Raw genomic sequence first — 17,829 nt, 5'->3', positions numbered from 1 at the left:
CTGTACGACGGGCGACGAGCCGCGCGACGCCGGCCCCAGAGACGATGTCGGACCCCCCGCAAGCGGCACGGGGCCCTCCAGGGGCGTCGTCGTGCCACCAACCAATGGCGTGGCGACCTCGAACACACCAAGGCCAACACCCATGGCGCGCTCTTCTCAAATCATACGCGATGAGCAGCACCGTCTTGCTGGTGACCCAGGGCGCCGCCCCGAGAAGAGCCCTATGCGTCCTTCGCAGGATGAGGGAGGCCAGCGTGCACGCTGGGGCGCTGATGAAGGTGGCGGGCGGCTGCGGAGCCGTGATGAGGCTCCTTCTAACGTGGTTAGAAGTCGAAGCGCATCACGGTCCACCCAACTCTCGCCGCCACCCACGCCAGCAGAAGCACTGGCACGCGCGCAACTCCTCCTTGACTTCCCCCCCATGGCGGAAAAGCTTGACGAGTGGAGGGCCACCGTCCGGAGCCTCGTCGGCATCGCCAACAACGATGAGTTGCAACCGGCGAAACCCATGGGTCGTCGCTCTGTCGAGCCACCCCCTGCTAGCAGGGGCCGAGCCAAAGGTGATGCGGCTAAGGTGTACTCCCCTCCTCAGCACCGGCCGCCACGGGCGACGACTCGTCGTGACGATGCTCGTCATGATATCTCCATCGCGTCATCCGACCCACGAACCAACCGCGATCAGCGCCAAGTCCTTAGGGAGTGGGCTCATGAGGATGCTCGAACCACCATCGAGCACCGACATGATGCGCGCCACCAGTCGGACAGGCGGGCAGGGCCCGCTATGGACCACCCAGCGCCGGGAGGCTACGGTGGCCTACCCTACGAGGTGGGTTGTTCGGCTTTCACTCGTGAGCTGCGGCAGTTCCAGTGGCCCTCCCACCGCACTTTCAAGCCCGACGTTGGCGAGAAGTACAACAACAAGACTCACCCGTCAGAGTTCCTCAGCATCTACACCATTGTGATGCAAGCTGCTGGGGCCCGCGACGATAAGGTGCTTGCCAACTACTTCCCGTTGGCACTCAAGCCTAATGTTATGTCATGGTTGATGCACTTGTCGATGGATTCCATCTCTTCGTGGGAGGATCTGTGCCATGAGTTTGTTGGCACCTTTACCGAAGGTCACCAAGCTCATGGCCAGGCGAGTGATTTGCACATCATCCCCCAGAAGGAAGGAGAAAACTTGCGCAAGTACATCCAAAGGTTCAGCCGGGTGCAGTACAACATTCCTGATGTTCATCCCGCCGCCATGATCAGTGCGTTCCAGCAGAATGTGCGCAACCGCAAGATGCGCGAAGAGCTGGCTATGAACAAGGTCAAGGATGTGGCCGAACTATATGTCCTGGCCGATCGATGTGCTCGCGCTAAAGAGGGAAGGAGTACCCCGGCGAAGATGCCGGCATGGAAACTGACTCCACTGGCGATACCGCCACCCCAGCAAAGAAGGGTCGGTACCGTATCAGGAAACGCAAAGGCAAGGCTGTGCTTGCCGTCGAGGGATCCGATGACACCGACATCACCAAGAAGACCAAGGCAAGCGACCCTGGCAAGGAGGTTGCCGGTTTTTTTGCTTGCCGGGCCCTGGCGGCCACCAACAAGCCAGGAGGCTCTGACAAGCAGTATTGCAAGATCCACCGCACCAAGGGCCATGACCTCCAACACTGCCGGCAAGTAGAGCCGCTCGCTGAGAAGCAGAAGGCCGAGTATGAGCGGCGGGACAAGGAGAAGGGCCAAGATGGCGCCGAAGGGTCCGGCAAGAAACGTGGTGTCCAGGGAGGTCGCCGCGGCAAAGATAGTCAGTAGGAGAGGCCCGCCCGGGGCCGCGACAAGAAGCAAGAAGATGATGATCACGACGGGGACAACGAGTCCAGCGATCACGAGTTCCAGAAAGCCATAGAGGCCATGTGCATCGATGGTGGCGCCTCACTGCATACATCTCACCGACAGCTCAAGCAGTGGGCGCATGAGATCATAGCGGTGGAGCCATCGTTAGATGCACGGAAGCCGCTGAAATGGTCCTGCACGCCCGTCATCTTTGACACCGAGGACCACCCTGACCGCACTACTGCGGTCGGGTGCTTGCCGTTGTTGGTTTCCCCAACGATCCGCAACCTCAAGGTGACAAAGATGTTGGTCGATGGCGGGGCCGGCCTGAACTTTATCTCTCCTGTTGTGGTCAAGAAGCTGTAGATCCCTGATGGAGACCTCGAGGAGACGGGCATGTTCCAAGGGGTTAACCCGGGGAGGAGCCAGCCAAAGGGAAAGGTCACGCTTCCTGTGACCTTCGGAGGCGAGCTGAATCACAGGACAGAGAGGATTGTTTTCGATGTAGCCAAGATCCCCTTGCCTTACAACGGGATCCTCGGCTGCCCGACACTAGCCAAGTTCATGGCGGCTTCACATTACGCCTACAACATGCTGAAGATGCCCGGGCCGATGAACATCATCACCGTCCCTTCCGAAAAGAAAGACGCGCTGGTTTGCGCCGACCAACTCTACCGGGAGGCAGTTGCAGCAGCTGCTGCTAAGACACCTGCTCCTACCGACGGAGCCTCGGGCGGGAAGAAGACCGGTGAGACCCCTCACACCCACTCCGGCAAGCGCACCTCTTCGGGGTGTTGCGCTACCGTTGAGGACGTGCCAGAGAGCTCTGCTGGCAAGAGCAAGAAGTCCAGAGATGCACCGCCAGAGACCAAGAAGGTGCCCGTCAAGGAGGACGGCACGTGTGGAGCTTTCACCATAAGCTCCACCCTCGACAGCAAATAGGAAAGCGAGCTCGTCACTTTCCTGCGAGCGAATGTCGATGTGTTTGCATGGCAAGCCTGCGACATCCCCAACGTTCCCAGGGAAGTGATTGAGCACCACCTTGCTGTCTGTCCTCAGGCGCGTCCCGTCAAGCAGAAAGTCAGGAAGCAAGCTCTAGAGAGGCAAGAGTTCATCACAGAAGAAATCAGGAAGCTAGAGGCGGCAGGCTTGGTTAGAGGAGTGCTCCATCCGACGTGGTTGGCCAATCCGGTAGTAGTGCGCAAGGCAAATGGGAAGTGGAGACTGTGTATTGATTACACAGACATCAATAAGGCTTGTCCAAAGGATCCCTTCCCATTACCGCGCATCGACCAGATTGTTGACTCCACGGCAGGGTGTGACCTGTTATCATTCCTCGATGCCTACTCAGGATACCACTAGATCTTCATGACAAAAGAAGACGAAGAAAAGACATCATTCCCCATGTGGTATGTATTGCTTTTTACAGATGCCTTTTGGGTTGAAGAGTGCTGGCTCAACCTTTGCAAGGGCAGTCCAGATTGGTTTTGAACCCCAGCTACATAGAAATATGGAAGCTTATATGGATGACACAGTGGTCAAAACCAAGGACAGAGCAACGCTCGTGCAAGACTTGGAGGAAACCTTTGGAAACCCGCGCAAGATCAACCTCAAATTGAACCCTGAGAAGTGTGTCTTCGGTGTCCCATCCGGCAAGCTTCTCGGGTTCTTTGTGTCACAGCGCGGGATTGAGGCGAACCCAGACAAGATTAAGGCCATCGAGCAGATTGAGGCACCCAGAAGGATCAAGGACGTGCGTTGGCTCACTGGGTGCGTTGTCGCCATGAGCCGATTCATCTCCAAATACGCGGAGCGTGCCCTTCCTTTCTTCAAGATCTTAAAGAAGATGGGCCCATTGGAGTGGACCCCAGAGGCCGAGGCGGCGTTGCAAGATTTGAAGAAGTACCTCTCCTCTGCCCCGGTGCTGGTTGCGCCTAAACCACAAGAGCCGTTGCTTCTATACCTAGCAGCAACAAATCATGTGGTTAGCGCCGCATTAGTGGCACAGAGAGAGGTCGACGAAGAGGCAGCAGCAGCGGCAGAGTCAACAGCTGGCGGGTCAGAACCCTCCCCGGTAGGGCTTGGTCTCGGCAAGACTGAGTCCCCGGCATGGCTCGATCCCAGCAAGGCCGACGCCGATGCGGCAGGGCCCACACGGCCAGATGAAGTTGCGCAAAGGAAGAAGATGGTGCAGCACCCGGTTTACTTTGTCAGCTCCCTTTTACAGGGAGCTAGGTCGAGGTACTCAGGTGTGCAAAAATTGCTCTTCGGCCTCCTGATGGACTCGAGGAAGTTGCATCATTACTTCCAAGCGCATGAAATCACCGTAGTCACCCACCTCCCGTTGCAACGGATACTGCACAATCCAGACACAACGGGGAGGATAGTGGAATGGGCCCTGGAGCTGTCAAGTTTCGGTCTAAAGTTTGAAAGTACCTCGACGATCCAAAGCAGAGTCTTGGCGGAGTTTGTTGCAGAGTGGACCTCGACGCCTGATGAAGAGGTACAAGAGACCACTCTCCCCAGCGAGGAAACGAGTGGCAACTGGATCATGTACTTTGATGGGGCTTTTTCGCTGCAAGGCGCCAGTGCTGGTGTACTGCTTATCACACCCACCGGGGAGCACCTCAAGTACATCATCCAAATGCACTTTCCCCGGGAGATGTCAACCAACAACACCGCTGAGTACGAGGGTTTGCTTGCTGGTCTCAGGATCGCGACGGACCTCGGAGTCAAAAAGCTCATCGTCAGGGGAGACTCGCAACTCATCGTCAGGAAGGTCAACAAAGATTATCAAAGCCCGTTGATGGAAGCCTATGTGGACGAAGTGAGGAAGCTGGAGGAGCGCTTTGATGGTATACAAGCTGAGCATGTCCCTCTAGCGGGGAACGACGTCGCCGACTACTTGTCAAAGCGCGCTGCCCTCAAGCTACCTGTGCAACCAGGTACTTTTGTGCTTCAGCTGACCCAACCATCCGTCAAACCATCAGCCGGGCAGAACAAGCGGAGGAAGCTAGGCCACAGCAAGTACTTCCCCTCCGAGCCTCCCGGGGCCGCTGGCGAAGGTACTACTGTGGATGCCAGCCTTGCCGCGGAGCTGCCCACTCCGGTAGGGCCTGAGGCCATGGCCGTAGAGTCGGCCGCTCCCGCGGCAGAAGAGATGCCTCTAGTCCTTGCCGTCGAGCCGCAGGTTCCAGCATGGGCACAACATACTGTCCGATTCCTCCAAGTAGGAGAGCTTCCTGAGGAGCAGGAAGAAGCGGAAAAAGTAGCCCACCGGTCTGCTCTGTATCAATTCGTTGACAGTGTTTTGTACAGAAGGAGACCGAATGGGGTGAAATTGAAGTGCATCTCCCGAGAGTAAGGACTAGAGTTGTTGGCAGAGATACATGGAGGAATATGTGGCTCCCACATAGGGTCAAGGGCCCTTGCCAGCAAGGCTTTCCGGCAAGGCTTCTTCTGGCCCACCGCCCTCCAGGATGCAACGACACTAGTAACCAACTGTGAATCGTGCCAGTTCCATTCAAAGAAGCTTCATCAACTAGATCAAGCCCTTCAAACCACCCCTCTCTCCTAGCCCTTCTCGGTCTGGGGGCTCGATATATTGGGCCCCTTCCCCCGTGCCATCGGGGGCTTTGAGTACTTGTACATTGACATCGACAAGTTCAGAAAGTGGCCAGAGGTGGAGGCAGTGAGGAAGGTGACAGCGCAGTCAACCATCAAGTTCTTCAAGGGACTAATTTGCCGTTTTGGGGTGCCCAACAGGATCATCACCGACAACGGCACGCAGTTCACAAGCCATGCCTTCATGCAATACATTCAGGATCTCGGCAACAAGGTCTGTTTTGCTTCCGTAGCACACCCACGGAGCAACGGCCAAGCGGTGAGAGCAAATGCTGAAGTCCTGCGAGGCTTAAGAATGAAGACTTTCGATAGGCTACGCAAGAGTGGAAGGCGCTAGATTGATGAGTTCCCGGCGGTTCTTTGGTCAATCATGACGACACCGAATCGAGCCACTGGCCAGACACCCTTTGCCCTGGTTTACGGGGCAGAAGCAGTTATCCCCACAGAACTCATACACGGGTCACCTCGAGTGCTTGCTTATGATGAGTTTGAGCAAAAGAGACTGCGGCAGGATGACGCAACGCTCCTTGAGGAAGATCGTCTCCGGGCAACTGTGAGAGAAGCACGCTACCAGCAAGCCTTGCGCCGCTACCACAACCACAAGGTTCATGCCCGGCGCTTTGAGGAAGGCAACCTTGTTCTTCGGCACGTTCAGTCGGCCAAGAATTCCAACAAGTTGACGCCAAAGTGGGAAGGCCCTTATCGGGTAACACGAGTCACTAGGCCCGGCGCAGTCCGCCTGGAGACTGATAATCCCCAAGTGCAGGGAATCATCGTAGCAATTCCCAAAGGTGGAAGTGATAAGAATGGAGTGTCGAACCCACAAGGAGCTAAAGGTAAGATCAATATTCTCTCAAGCCCTATCTGCCACTGATACAACTCTACGTGCACCTAACGTTTGCTTCCAACAAGAAACAAGAAATAAAACTGTGTTGTGGGTATAAAGAGGATAACTTTGTATGATATCGAAGAGCTAAAATATGAAAGTAGGTGTTGTTATCATAAAGTTAGAATATAATACTAAATAATATAAATAGCGAGTGTGGAATAATGGTGGATCGGTGTGCGGAATTGTCCTAAGCAATTGTTAACAAGATCGATAGTCGTCATTGCAATTTCATATGAGGGAGAGGCATAAGCTAACATACTTTTCCATCCTTGGATCATATGTACTTATGATTGGAACTCTATCAAGCATCCGCAAATACTAAAGATCATTAAGGTAAAAACCCAACCATAGCATTAAAGCATCAAGTCCCCTTTTATCCCATACGCAACAACCCCCTTACTCGGGTTTGTGTTTTCGTCACTCACGCAACCCACTATAAGTGAATCATGCACGTATTGCAACACCCTACAGTGGGAGTCCCTCACGCTTGTGCGACACAGAGGGTACCATAGGACAGCACCAAGAATAAAACATACAACTCGTACCAATCTAGATCATCAATCAACTCAAGGACAAAAGATATCTACTCAAAACATCATAGGATGGCAACAGATCATTGGATCATAATATGTAGCATAAAGCACCATGTTCAAGTAGGGATTACAACAGGGTGTGGGAGAGTGGACCGCGTAAAAGAGATGAGGATGGTGATGATGATGGTGATGTTGATGAAGACGATCACCCGGCAATGATTACCCTCCCGATGGCACTCCGGTGCCACCAAGAGAGAGGAGGAGAGGTTCTCCCCCTTGTGCTTCCTCCTCCATGGCTTTCCCCCTCTCGTCCTTGGCCTTCATGGTGATGATGGCCCCTCCGAGATCCTCCTCCATGGCCTCCGGTGATGATGGCCCCCTCCGGCAGGGTGCGTAGAGGGCCTAGATTGATTTCTTGTGGCTATAGAGGCTTGCGGCGGCGGAACTGCCGATCTAGGTTAATTCCCGAAAGTTTCAGTATTTATAGGAATTATTGGCGTTGGTTTCACGTCAGGGGGGTCTCCGGGCCGTCCACGAGACAGGGGGGCACGCCCCCCTAGGGGCGCGCCTTCCTATCTCGTGGGCAGCCCGGAGCTCTTCTGGCCCAACTCCGATGCTCCGTGGTCTTCTTTTGGTCCATAAAAAGTCCTCAAAAATTGGCATGTCATTTGGACTCCGTTTGGTATCCCTTTTCTGTAAAACTCAAAAACAAGGAGAAAACAGAAACTGGCACTGGGCTCTAGGTCAATAGGTTAGTCCCAAAAACCATATAAAATGATATATAAATGCGTATAAAACACCATAGATGGGTAATATAATAGCATGAATACTTCATAAATTATAGATATGTTGGAGACGTATCAGCTTCCCCAAGCTTAATTCCTGCTCGTCCTCGAGTAGGTAAATGATAAAAGAAATAATTTATGAAGTGTGAATGCTAGTAGGTGCACAAGTTTGATCAAAGGTAATTTCAATCACCTTTTCTAGCATCAATATGTGTCATAATAATAGCTTATCTCATAAAACTTTTCATGATCAAGTAACAATCTATTCACAATATCAAGCATGGTTCAGAAACTTCATTGAGAACTAACAAACTATAATCTTAGTCATTGAAGCAATTGCAATTTGTCATAACATCAGAAAGAGTCAAGAATAGAGCTTTTCAGCAAGTCCACATACTCAACTAACATATAGTCTTCTACAATTGCTAACACTCACGCAATACTTGTGGTTATGGAGTTTCAGCCGGACACTGAGAAAGATAGGGGCTTATTGTGTTGCCTCCCAACGTATTCACATTTAGGTGATGTCAACAATAATAGCCCATGCTAAGTTACATCCAATTTGATATAAATATCACGATCTTTCAAACAAGAGGAGCTTGCCAAAGGATAAAATGAAAAAGGGAAAGGTGAGGATCACCTTGACTCAAGCATAAAGTAAAAACTTAAAGTAAAAGATAGGCCCTTCGCAGAGGGAAGCAGAGGTTGTCATGCGCGTTTAGAGTTGATGCACAAAATCTTAATGCAAAAGAATGTCACTTTATATTGCCCCTTGTATGTGGACCTTTATTATGCAGTCCGTCGCTTTTATTACTTCCACAACAAGATCGTACAAAGCTTATTTTCTCTACACTAATAAGTCATACATATTTAGAGAGCAATTTTTATTGCTTGCACCGATGACAACTTACTTGAAGGATCTTACTCAATCCATAGGTAGATATGGTGGACTCTCATGGCAAAACTGGGTTTAAGGATATTTGGAAGCACAAGTAGTATCTCTACTTGGTGCTAGGATTTTTTGGCTAGCATGAGGGGGAAAGGCAAGCTCAACATGTTTGGAAGGTCAATGACAATATACTTTAAATGAGATGTCGGAAAACATGAACCATTACGTTGTCTTCCTTGTCTAACGTAAACTCTTTTAGCATGTCATACTTGATGAGTGCTTCACAATCATAGAAGATGTCCAAGATAATATATTTGTATTTGAACCTCTCTTTCCTTATTACTTCCTATTAATTGCAACGATGACCAAAACTACGTTTGCCAACTCTCAACAACTTTTATGCCTCATACTTTCTATGTGTGAAGTCATCACTAACCATGTTATAAGCATATGAAACATATAAAAATTTAGATTTATTACATTCAACTTATTCAACAATTTTCTCAAAGGATAAACATGAAGCACATGAGTAAATGACAAACTACTCCAAAAGATATGAGTGAAGGACACTGAGTAGTCAAATAATTAACTAGCCATGGAAGGGTTCCCCTTTTTTATTCAATAATTCAGATCCAAATATTTTATTCAAACAGCAAGTAAAATTGAAATAAAATGACATTGCAAGGATAGCACAACTCATGTGAAGAAGAAAAAACTTAGGCTCAACCAATACTAACCGATAGTTGTTGAACAGGAGAGGTGGGATGCCTACCGGGGCATCCCCAAGCTTAGATGCTTGAGACTTCTTGAAATATTATCTTGGGGTGCCTTTGGCATCCCCAAGCTTGAGCTTTTATGTCTCCTTAATTCCTCTCATATCACGGTTTCTCTTTTTATCATAAGCTTCATTCACAACAAACTCAACAAGAACTCGTGAGATAGGTTAGTATAAACCAATGCAAAACTTTATCATTTTATACTGTAACAAATCACTTAAATTATTATTCAACATTGCATAATAAATGCCTCTGCATATTTAATACTCCTATCCTCAAATAGAATCATTAAACAAGCAAACATATGCAAACAATGCAAACATAACAGCAATCTGTCAAAACAGTACAGTCTGTAAAGAATGCAAGAGTATCAATACTTACCTGACTACAAAAATTATGAACTAAAATTACCACTGTAATAAATTTATCAGATCTTAATATTCAAAAAGATTCAACGTTAGAAAATTCTCTGACTTTTCTAGGGATTTTTTGCAACAGCGGTAAACTTTCTGTTTTGAAACAGCAACATGTATACTAACAAAATAAGCATGGTAAAGTTTATCCTTGACATTTTTATTGAAACTAAAGATGCAAAACTTTATTCTAAATAGCAGCAAGCAAATACTAACAAGAGTAAATGACGCTCCAAGCAAAACACATATCATGTGCTGAATAAAAATATAGCTCCAAGTAAAGTTACCGATGAATGAAGACAAAAGAGGGGATGCCTTCCGGGGCATCCCCAAGCTTAGGCTCTTTCTTGTCCTTGAATATTACCTGGGGGTGCCTTGGGAATCCCCGATCTTAGGCTCTTGCCACTCCTTATTCCGTAGTCCATCGAATCTTTACCCAAAACTTGAGAACTTCAACCACACAAAACTCAACCAAACTTCGTGAGATAGGTTAGTATGATAAAGAGTAAACCATGCACTTTGGTACTGTAAAATACAAGGTTCATAATTTTTTTCACATAAAGCCTACTGTACCATATCATTTCTACAAATTATATTGAGAAATATAAGCCATAGAAACTAGAAAACAAGCAAACTATGCAATGAAAACAGAATCTGTCAGAAACAGAACAGTCTGTAATGATCTGAACAATAACCATATTTTTGCTACTCCAAAAATTATGAAATAAATTGGTGGACGTGAGGAATTTGTCTATTAATCTTCTTAAAAAAGAATCAACTCAAAATCGCTCTTATATAAAAAATGACAGCTAATCTCGTGAGCGCAAAGTTTCTGCTTTTTACAGCAAGATCACATTAACTTTCACCCAAGTCTTCCCAAAGGTCTTACTTGGCACTTTATTGAAACAAAATCTATAAAACATGATTACTACAGTAGCTTAATCATGTAGACACACAAAAACAGTAATGATAAATATTGGGTTGTCTCCCAACAAGCGCTTTTCTTTAATGCCTTTTAGCTAGGCATGATGATTTCAATGATGCTCGCACAAAAGATAAGAGTTGAAATATAAAAAGAGCATCATGAAGAATATGACTAGCATATTTAAATCTAACCCACTTCCTATGCCTAGGGATTTTGTTAGCACACAATTTATAGGAACAAGAATCAACTAGCATAGGAAGGCAAAACAAGTATAACTTCAAAACTTTAAGCACATAGAGAGCAAACTTGATATTATTGCAACTCCTACAAGCACATATTCCTCCCTCATAATAATTTTCAGTAGCATAATTGATAGATACTTTGTTCTCATACTCAATTAGAACATCTTCCGAAATAGTGGAATACTAACTAAAGTTGACACTCTTCCAAATCCACTTCCATAAATATCGTATAGAGATTCAACATCCTCCAAGATAGTGGGATCACTAATTCCTAAAGTTGACACTCTTCCAAACCCACTTTAAACTATAGCATTATTCATACTTCAAAAGATATAAGTGAAGTTACAGGACCATTTTACAATTAATATAGACTAGCCAACATACAAGATCAAAAATATACAAGTGAAGCGTACGAAGCGTTCTATAAAACCATACTCAAACGATTTGAGTGAAGCACAGAGAGTAATTCTATAAGATAATACTTAAAAGATATAAGTGAAGCACATGAAGTATTCTATAAAAATGAAGAGATATCTCATACTAGCATTAATCTTAAAGGAAAATACAAATACAAAGGACACAAGTCATGTGAACAAAAAAAACCGAGGTATACCGATATTTCTCGAAGAAGAAAGATGAGATGCCAATCAGGGCATCCCCAAGCTTAGATGCTTGAGTATCCTTTGAAATATTTACTTGGGGTGCTTTGGGCATCCCCAAGCTTAAACTCTTGTCTCTCTTTATTCTTCTCACGTCGGTAACTCCTCGTTCTTCAAACACTTCATTCACAAAAACTTAAACAAAAACTTTGTGAGATCCGTTAGTGTAATAAAGCAAACTACCACTTTAAGGTACTGTAATTAACTCATTCTTTGTTTATATTGGTGTTAAACCTACTGTATTCCAACTTCTCTATGGTTCATACCCCCCGATACTAGCCATAGATACATCAAAATAAGCAAACAACACACGAAAAACAGAATCTGTTAAGAACACAACAGTCTGTAGTAATCTAGAAGTTTAGTAAACTTCTGTAACTCCAAAAATTATGAAATAAATTTTACAATTTGAAAAATTTGTACAGAAGTAATGTGCAAAAATATTCAGACCCATTTGACTTTCCAGTAAAAAATGTAAATTTATGCACTACAGCCAAAGTTTCTGTTTTTGTTCTGCACATAGTAAGCAAGCAATCTTATCACACTAAAACCCAAGCGTGGCACATTAATTTTATAATACAAAGGATATATACAAGAGGATAATTATTTACAGAGAAACTTCCATGAAAAATTTTACATTGTTTCCGTGAGCATGAACACAAGTGCTCAAGGTCGACCCTCACTTCTTCAATGCATAACTTTCCAATCACTTCTCTTTTTGAAAAACTTTTTAGGCATGAGAGGCAAGCAATTCCTTTTTGGTATTTTCATTCTTTTTAAATTTTTTTGTATGTTTCACCCACAACTAAACAGGAACAAAAAGGGGAAAACAAGATCTACTCAGTAAAGAAAGCAAACAAGCACACACGAGAATATCAACCCCACGCTATTGCTCCCCGGCAACGACGCCAGAAGAGAGCTTGATAATCCCCAAGTGTAGGGAATCATCATAGCAATTCCCAAAGGTGGAAGTGATAATAATGGAGTGTAGAACCCACAAGGAGCTAAGGTAAGATCAATATTCTCTCAAGCCCTATCTGCCACTGATACAACTCTACATGCACCTAAGGTTTGCTTCCAACAAGAAACAAGAAATAAAATTGTGTTGTGGGTATAAAGAGGATAACTTTGTATGATATCGGAGTGCTAAAATATAAAAGTAGGAGCTGTTATCATAAAGTTAGAATATAATACTAAATAATATAAATAGCGAGCGTGGAATAATGGTGGATCGGTGTGCGGAATTGTCCTAAGCAATTGTTAACAAGATCAATAGTCGTCATTGCAATTTCATATGAGGGAGAGGCATAAGCTAACATACTTTTCCATCCTTGGATCATATGCACTTATGATTGGAACTCTAGCAAACATCCGCAAATACTAAAGATCATTAAGGTAAAAACCCAACCATAGCATTAAAGCATCAAGTCCCCTTTTATCCCGTATGCAACAACCCCCTTACTCGGGTTTGTGTTTCCGTCACTCACGCAACCCACTATAAGTGAATCATGCACGTATTGCAACACCCTACAACGGGAATCCCTCACGCTTGCGCGACACGGAGGGCACCATAGGACAACACCAAGAATAAAACATACAACTCGTACCAATCTAGATCATCAATCAACTCAAGGACAAAAGATATCTACTCAAAACATCATAGGATGGCAACACATCATTGGATCATAATATGTAGCATAAAGCACCATGTTCAAGTAGGGATTACATTGGGGTGTGGGAGAGTTGACCGCGTAAAAGATATGAGGATGGTGATGATGATGGTGATGTTGATGAAGATGATCACCGCGGCGATGATTCCCCTCCCGATGGCACTTCGGTGCCACCAAGGGAGAGAGGAGGAGAGGTTCTCCCCCTTGTGCTTCCTCCTCCATGGCTTTCCCCCTCTGGTCCTTGGCCTTCATGGTGATGATGGCCCCTCCGAGATCCTCCTCCATGGCCTCCGGTGATGATGGCCCCCTCCGGCAGGGTGCCGGAGAGGGCCTAGATTGATTTCTCGTGGCTACAGAGGCTTGCGGCGGCGGAACTTCCGATCTAGGTTAATTCCCGAAAGTTTCAGTATTTATAGGAATTATTGGCGTTGGTTTGACGTCAGGGGGGTCTCTGGGCCGTCCATGAGACAGGGGGGCGCCCCGCCCCCTAGGGGCGCACCCTCCTATCTCGTGGGCAGCCCGGAGCTCTTCTGGCCCAACTCCGATGCTCCGTGGTCTTCTTTTGGTCCATAAAAAATCCTCAAAAATTGGCACGTCATTTGGACTCCGTTTGGTATCCCTTTTCTGTAGAACACAAAAACAAGGAGAAAACAGAAACTGGCACTGGGCTCTAGGTCAATAGGTTAGTCCCAAAAATCATATAAAATGATCTATAAATGCATATAAAACACCATAGATGGGTAATATAATAGCATGAATACTTCATAAATTATAGATACGTTGGATACGTATCAGAGACCGAAGATGCCATTCCAGTGAGAAATTCCTGGAACATCGAGCATCTTCGCAAGTTTTACCCATAATGTGCGGCTGCCGGGCCTCCCGGCAAGCCACCCTTTTGTACAAGCTAGGTTGAGTCTCCTCCTCGGTTAGGGTTGATAGTGCTCGATAGCGGCTAACCCCTAGCTTAGAGGTTGAGTGTGCATCTCTCTGTTTCTTCCTTGTCCTTTTTGGTTCGCAGGACATGTAAGTATTTCTGCTGAGCTATTCGGAAGAAGGGAACGAGCTGATGCCCTGACCCCGGCAAGCCAAGGTTGCCGGGGCTGCAAATGCAAGGATCCGTCCACGGCAAGCCAAGGCTGCCGGGGGCTGCAGGTCCACATATGTCTTTTTATCCTCTATCAGGCATTTTGTTATGAACTGGGGTATGTGAAACCTTGTTTTATATCCAAGCTATCGTGCTCCCCTCTTTCTAAACGAAAGATCATCTCCTAGGCCTGGGGTTGGTCGTAGTCACGGCAGTAAGGGGATAGAACGTGGGGGACGAACCCACTTCCTCCCTACCTCCGCCAGGAGCGTGAGAAAGGTCGAGCGAGATGGGGGAACGGCAAGGCCTGTTGCCGAGAGGAAAAATGTTTACCTAGATGGCAACAAGGATTCGATCCTTGCCGTGGGTTTCACCCGCGAACGAAAATCCCGGCAAACACCCCTTTTTCATTAAAAAAACAGCCCATACAGGTACAGTTCATACGGAATGAAAAACATGAACAGGGGGATTACAAGTTCTAAAGTTAACGAAGGTCCGAAGGCTTTCAAGACTAAAATGAGACAAGGTTCCCGTAATCCCTTTCTTGTCCCTCTCCTCAGGAAATGGAACAAGAAAGCAAAAGGGCAAGAGGGGCGCCTAGGCGAGCTACGGGTGGCAGAAGACACCGAGGAAACACCTCGGCGGTCGTCCAGGGGCTAGATTGTGATGGCGGTGCCGGAGGAAGAGTTGGAAGACGAGGCGGCATGACCGTCAATATGCTATGAAGGTGTCGGTGCCCGCGTACTCCGACTTGACGGCCTTGCCACCCGCCCTCTTCCTCTTCCGCAGCCGCCCAACGCCAGCCGCCGAAGGAGGCAACCCCGAGAAGTTCAAGGAGCCGGCGACACGGATGATGGAGTCGGCGGTGCCGCCCCGGGACGACGCGCCCGACGCCTAGTCGGACCCGTCAACCTGCCGCCTGCTACCTTCGTCGTTGCTGCCGCTGTCCTCCCCGTCGCTCTCATTTAGGGAGGAATCTTCATCATCAGAGGAGCTCTGCACGCAGCACCTTACGCGAGTCCCGAAGTGCCCGAAGATCTTGACGGAGAGGAGGCCACTCTCCATTAATTTGAAATGGAGAGTGAGCCCCTCCGTCAAGCTATGGACGTGGGCGAAAGTCTTCCATCCTCGATGAAGGTACATGACATGAGGGGCGGGGAATTCGACATCGGCCCATATGCCGCTGTTCCCACAACCCCTCATGTGCAACCGCAACGCCTGCGGTGGATCCAGCTCCATGGCCTGGGAGAACAGAGTCGGAAGGCAAAGACGACGGTGCGGCGGCTGGCGCATGCTGATGAAGAACTCACAAGGGTCATCCCCGATGTGACCTTCCACCGGAGGAGGAGCCGCTGGCGGAGGCGAGGCTGATCTGCCGCCCCGTCCTCCTCTCCCCCGAGCATCGCGACGGCCTCGACCTCGCCCCCTCCCCCACCCTCTCGCGGTCGGCTCCGCCGCCACGAGCTCTTTGGGAGGGGCGATGCATTGACGATCCGAGACCCTCGCCGCCACTGATGAAGCGTCACCGCGCCCCCTCGCCATGGCAGAAGAAAGGAGGAAGCAGGAATGCAGAGAGGCAGATGGCGGAGGATTGAGGAGGCACTGTTCCTCCCGCTCCCCTCTTTATAAAGGGGCGGGGGCGAGGCTCGGCTGCCCCCTCTCAGCCAATCCGGCCCGTTGAAGTGACAGCAAGCGGGGCCGTCGACCGCCCTCCCGCTCCATTGAAGGCGCGTGGGAATCGACCCGCGCACGCGCACGACTTGTCACGTCCCGCGTGCCTGTCATTCGCTCTGCATCATGCATGCAGCGAACATGGCACAAAGGATGGGCGCGGTGGGACGCGTGGAGCTACGGTTCCCAAGCAAGGACAGTAAATGAGCAGCAGCCCTGCGGTCTCAAAGAGACACGCAAGCCGCCTCTTTACTGTCCATCATAGGATGACGCCAGCATGCTTCCGTCATATGCACGCACGACCCCCACGTCGCGCGTTTAACGCGGGTCGTGGGGGGGGAGCGCAGCGGACGGGGTAGTTACTGTGGTAAAAATCCGCCGCAACTGCCCCCGCACCATTCTGGGCCTGGCCCAACAACATGCTGCGATTATGTATGGCCCATGCCCGGGGGCTCCTGTCGGTGTACAAAAGTAGGTGCTCTGCTTTTGACCCTTTTACTTGTGCATGGGAAGTCAGAGCCACCCACCACGGCCACGCATAGCAGGGCAGGAGAGGGAAGCCGGAAAGAAGCCGAAGGCACAAGACGAACAAAGCAACATCAAGGACCAAGGCCACAAAGGTCGCACGGGCAACACAGGTTGCCCCGGCAAGGACCCTTGCCGGGGCAGCTCATCCACACCAGCCGAGCAAGCCGCCTTTGAGCCCACCAACGCTTTGAAAGCATTGGGCCAGAGCTCGGGAGGCACCTCCGTGGTGGCATGCAGATGTTTGTGAAGCCAAAGAACAGTCAAGAACAAATAAGGACAGGAAGGCAACAATCCTCGGCAAGGTTCTTGCCGAGGAAGCCCACGAGACCCCCGACAAGATCCTTGCCGGGGATGACGGCGTGCCGCGGAAGGACCCTTGACGGGCCACCCGGCAAGACCCTCGCCAAGCGCACCAGCAGGGCCACCGCTAGGCCCGCTCCAGCAAGTCTCCACCGCCGCCGTTCGCATGCAGCTGCCGACCCAACAACTGGGCAGGTGATGTCTACTACACAACCTTCCTCTTGTAGACGTTGTTGGGCCTGCAAGTGCACAGGTTTGTAGGACAGTAGCAAATTTCCCTCAAGTGGATGACCTAAGGTTTATCAATCCGTAGGAGGCGTAGGATGAAGATGGTCTCTCTCAAACAACCCTGCAACCAAATAACAAAGATTCTCTTGTGTCCCCAACACACCCAATACAATGGTAATTTGTATAGGTGCACTAGTTCGGCGAAGAGATGGTGATACAAGTGCAATATGGATGGTAGATAAAGGTATTTGTAATCTGAAATTGTAAAAACAACAAGGTAACAAGTGGTAAAATTGAGCGTAAACGGTATTGCAATGATATGAAACAAGGCCTAGGGTTCATACTTTCACTAGTGCAAGTTCTCTCAACAATAATAACATAGATAGATCATATAATAATCCCTCATCATGCAACAAAGAGTCACTCCAAAAAGCCACTAATAGCAGAGAACAAACGAAGAGATTATGGTAGGGTACGAAACCACCTCAAAGTTATTCTTTCGGATCAATCGATTCAAGAGTTCATACTAGAATAACACCTTAAGACACAAATCAACCAAAACCCTAATGTCACCTAGATACTCCAATGTCACCTCAAGTATCCATGGGCATGATTATACGATATGCATCACACAATCTCAGATTCATCTATTCAACCAACACAAAGTACTTCAAAGAGTGCCCCAGAGTTTCTACCGGAGAGTCAAGAACGTGTGCCAACCCCTATGCATAGGTTCATGGGCGGAACCCGCAAGTTGGTCACCAAAACATACATCTAGAGGCACATGAT

Source organism: Triticum dicoccoides, chromosome 4B (assembly GCF_002162155.2).
Source record: "Triticum dicoccoides isolate Atlit2015 ecotype Zavitan chromosome 4B, WEW_v2.0, whole genome shotgun sequence".
Classification (NCBI taxonomy): Eukaryota; Viridiplantae; Streptophyta; class Magnoliopsida; order Poales; family Poaceae; genus Triticum; species Triticum dicoccoides.
This window is presented reverse-complemented; position numbering follows the sequence as displayed.